We start from the raw sequence: 5,000 nt of genomic DNA on the forward strand, positions 1-5,000 counted from the left end.
GAGTATGTTGTGATGCATATTAAAGGGTTACATGTGTCCAGTGGACACGTGTGTGAAATGGACAGCTATGTATGGGGCAAGGAACCTATTGGCTTTTTGTTTCCGTAGAGAGTAGTTATGCTCGTGGAGGATAGGTAGGGTAGGATGACAGACAAGACATCATACAGGGTCGGTATATGACACATGTGGGGGGATACATCTTGGATAGGGAGTGGTGTTCAGCAGTCACAAGCTCATGAGCTCCCAGATGGAAACAGAGGGGTGGAGTTCCCCAGCCAGGGGCAGCCACCACTGCACCAAAACAGCTGCAAAGGTGGCAGTGCTGGGGGCTGTCTAGGAGGGGCAGCCTCACCCTGTAAATGTGACAATCTGCCCTTCAGCTGGCATATCTGGCCTCTAAACCCCTTATTGAGCCCCCTATGCACCACGTCCGGGACTGTACGACAATGGACATGTTCTGCTACCATGGGGGACAAGCCGCATCCTCAGTGGCGGTACCACCAAAAGGTGGTGCAGAGCCAACAGAGGTGGAGATCCAAGGCTGAGCCCCTGATGTGCTGGTGTCCGGTGCCATGGCCAGCTGAAGTGGGACAGGAGGTTCTGCCAGGACCTCCAAACCCATACAGCCTATGGTGTTGCAGTTTAAACACAGATACAGCTTAGTAATGGTCAACCGCATTCAGGATTACTTATAACAGCATGGATAGATAGAACCCACATGGTCAGAATCGCAGGTGCCATGTCCGAATCCAAGCCAGTTACAAGTGGTGTCCCACAGGGCTCAGTTCTGGGACCTCTCTTGTTCGGTATATCCTTCTCTGAGGTTCAGGCTAATACGGGGGGATTATGACTGACAAAGTTCGCAGATGACTGCAAACTAAGGGCCGTAATCGAATCTCCAGTTGACACAAGCATCCTCCAAAAGGGTCTCACAGAGATGGCTGCTTGGTGCCAGAGCCACGGCCTCAAGCTAAATGCTAAAAAGTGCATAGTCATCCCCTTTGGGAAAAACAAGGTGCCCACAAATTACCACATAGGTGGTAATCCATTAAGTATGGAAGAATTAATTAGAGATTTGGGGACCAATGTAGATAGTAATCTCTCCTTTGATAATCACGTTGCCAAAGTGGTTAGAAAGACCTTCTATATAGCCCACCTTATCAAGAAAGGGTTCGCATCTAGATCAAGAGAGGTCATTGTGCTCCTCTACTCGTCACTCATTAGGCCCATAATTGAATACAATGCTCCTTTTGGGATGTACCTTACCCGACACCTGCAGCAACTGGAGAGACCCCAAAAGTACCACACCAAGAGGATAATGGGCTACAAACAGATGTCCTATGTAGCTTGACTAAAGAAACTCCAGCTCTACTCAGTTGCTTACCACCTACTCAGAGGCATTCTATGCCTGACGTACAAAGCCATGTCAAACCCAGATTTAATGAACATGCTCCACCTCAAAAAATCCAAGTCCCTTAGAGCTACATGCTCCAGGGACTTAAACCTCAGCACAAAAATAAATAGGACATGCTGGAGGGACAGATTAATTTCCCAGAGGCTCCCCTCACTCTGGAATAGAATCCCAATTCATGTTAGACATAGCCCCTCGCTGACCCTCTTCAAGCGTAATCTGGACGCGTGGATGGGAAATCGCAAATTCACCCAAGACCCAATCCTCCAAAGGCAGACGTCCTGTCTGGTGGACCCCAGCCATAAACAAACTATACAATAGAAGGAGAAAGCTACTAAATGATAGAGCAAAATCCCAAAAAGGGAAGGCATCACTGATCAGTATTAGCAAAAAATTATGGGCACTCATAAAATTGTCTAAGGCCAGCTTTGAGAGAAAAATTGCACAAGACACTAAGGATAATCACAAGGCTTTCTTTAGTTATGTTAGGAACCTGGGTGGTAATTCCCATATATGCTCAGAATTAGTCCAAAATGACAAAAAATACACTGAACCCACAGACATTGCCAACATCCTAGCTGACAGGTTCAGCGCAAACTCCCCCCCCACCAAAAGGACAAATATCTATCCCAGCAGAGTGCTGCCCCCCTGACATCTCAGATGCTCAGGTAAGAGCCGCTCTCCAAAGCAAAAAACACAGCATCAATGGGACCAGACGGTGTCCCGGGCTGCGTCCTACATGAACTCCAAGAAGAGCTAAACCCAAACATAAAACTACTGTTCAATCTCAGCCTTACTACAGGATATGTGCCCAAAGAGTGGCGTACAGCAAAAGTGGTCCCTCTCCATAAAGGTGGTGCCTCAACGGATCCTGGAAACTATTGCCCCATAAGCCTGACTAGCTTGGTCTGCAAAGCTATGCAAAAGATAATCATGGACCTCATAAATAAAGATATTGGGGACCTACAGAGACTGGATCCTACCCAGTTCGGCTTTGTTAAGGGCAGATCCTGCCTCTTAAACCTGGTTGATTTCATTGAAACAGTCAACAAGGCCATTGACGAGGGGAAGGTGGTCCACATAGCCTACCTGGACCTCGCAAAAGCCTTCGATACAATACCCCACTCGGGCATTATAGATAAGCTCACCAGCTTAAATATAAACCCCTATGTCACTAGATGGATTGCAAACTGGCTCAAGGACAGAACCCACATGGTTAGAATTGCTGGAGCTATGTCAGACTCCAAACCAGTTACAAGTGGTGTCCCACAAGGCTCAGTCCTGGGACCTCTCTTGTTCGGTATATATTTCTTGGAGGTACAGGCCAACACGGAAGGACTGTGGCAGACCAAGTTCGCAGATGACTGCAAACTGGGCGCCATAATCGACTCTCCAGCCGACACAAGCATCCTCCAAAAGGGCCTCATAGAAACAGACAACTGGTGCCAGAGCCATGGTCTCAAGCTAAATGCCAAAAAGTGTATAGTCATCCTCTTTGGCAAAAACAGAGTGCCCACAAATTACCACATAGGTGGTAATCCATTAAGTACAGAAGAAGTAATTAGGGACCTGGGGACCCAAGTTGATAGCAATCTCTCATTTGACAACAACGTGGCCAAAGTGGTTAGAAAAACATTTTATATAGCCCACCTAATCATGAAGGGATTCACATCTAGATCAGGGGAGGTCATCGTGCCTCTTTACTCATCCCTCATCAGGCCCATAATTGAGTACAATGCCCCTTTTGGGAGATACCTTACCAGACACCTGCAGCAACTGGAAAGACCCCAAAAGTACCTCACCAAGAGGAAAAAAAGGGCTCAAACAGATGCCATATGCTGCCCATTTAAAGAAACTCCAGCTCTACTCAGTGGCATACCGCCTGTTCAGAGGTGATCTGTGCCTGATGTATAAAGCCATGTCCGACCTGGAATTAATGGACATGCTGCACCTCAGAAAATCCAAATCCCATCGAGCTACGCGCTCGAGAGACTTGAACCTCAGCACTGAAATACATAGGACATGCTGGAAGGAAAGATTCATAACCCAGAGGCTCCCTTCACTCTGGAATAAAATCCCAGTCCAGGTTAGGCAGAGTCCCTCATTGACTCTCTTCAAGAGGAATCTTGATGAGTGGATGGGAGATCGTAGGTTTACCCCGGGTATCACTTCTGTGTAACTGTTAGACAGAGGCACAGTATACTAACCTCGAAAAAGGGCATAGCAAAATAAATTTAAAATGGGTGGCAAAAGCCAAACACATTCTGGCTGGGCTTATAAATGCCCTAGGGCAGATAGCCTAGTATGAACCTATGAACCTATGAACCCCTGGGATCTCTTCTGTGTCCCTGCTAGACCGAGGCACAGTAACCTAATCTTAAAGGGTACCTTCTGTGACCTATTTACAGAGGCACAGTAGGCTAATCTAATAAGGAGGTGGAAGCCAAATACACTCTGGCTAGGCTTATAAGTGCCCTAGGGCAGATAGCCTAGTATCTATCTATGAACCTATGAACCTATGACCATCAACCCAACACAACAGATGGTATACATTTGCAGAGGGAGTACAACACATGCATATATACTGCATGACATCTGTACAAAGTGTAGTGGACTTGTGACTGCAGCTATGAACAGTGGCCCATTATTGGCATGTCATTGAGAACCCCAAACAGTGTCTGTCATACCACTGTTTCATGTGACATATGTCCAGTCAGGGATGCAATGGCAGTAACTCATCACTATCACCATGTACTGACAGCAATCCTCACACTATGCTCCTGCAGTTCACAGATGTGTGTTCAGTGAGTAACAGAGGAAACAAATGGTTCCACACACTGACCAGTCCATAGATGGCCCTACAGATGGGGGTCCCTCACAAACAGATCACTGTCTTGTCAGTTTTAAAACATGCAGAATAGCCATTACTACATGCAACTTGTTAAACAGGCAGTAGTCTCAATGAAGCATAGCTACACTTACATGCTGTAGTCATGTCTGGCACATCACCATCCTATCTTTAGGCTATTTCCCACTGTGTATGTTGTTTGAAGAACATGCAGATATCATCTGTGATGCCATTTACAAAACACCAGATCCAGGTACCACTCACAGCGATTGTTATGGGCAAACACCAACTTGATGTTCCTAGATATTGTACTGTGTTTTTTATGCGATTGGCTATGAGAACATCATCACAGCTGTTCCACATGTAATCAGCTAGAGGAGGACTGCAATAGGTGCAGAGGCCATTACCTGATCATGACCATCACTTACAAAACACAAGCTGCTGCTGAGCAGGTGTACAACTCCACATCCAACAGAGAGTGTGTGGGAGGGACAGACAGAGGCAAAGTACATCAGAAAAGGGCTTGGAGACTAAAACCTAAGCATCGTCTGTCACACACCTATCAGTACAGGGGTTCAAACCCCTGACTGACTAGTCATTACTATTACAAGTGCATATAGTTATTCCATGAGCCACAAAGCTGACATGTTGGTGTGCTGTAAGAACATATATGTGTGCTGGTGAGCGACATCTGCAACAGAGATATAGTAGACATACATTAGGTGTAGCACACATGGCTGT

The sequence above is a fragment of the Protopterus annectens genome, chromosome 3.part0 (genome assembly GCF_019279795.1).
Source record: "Protopterus annectens isolate FY-2018-M chromosome 3.part0, PAN1.0, whole genome shotgun sequence".
NCBI classification, from domain to species: Eukaryota; Metazoa; Chordata; order Ceratodontiformes; family Protopteridae; genus Protopterus; species Protopterus annectens.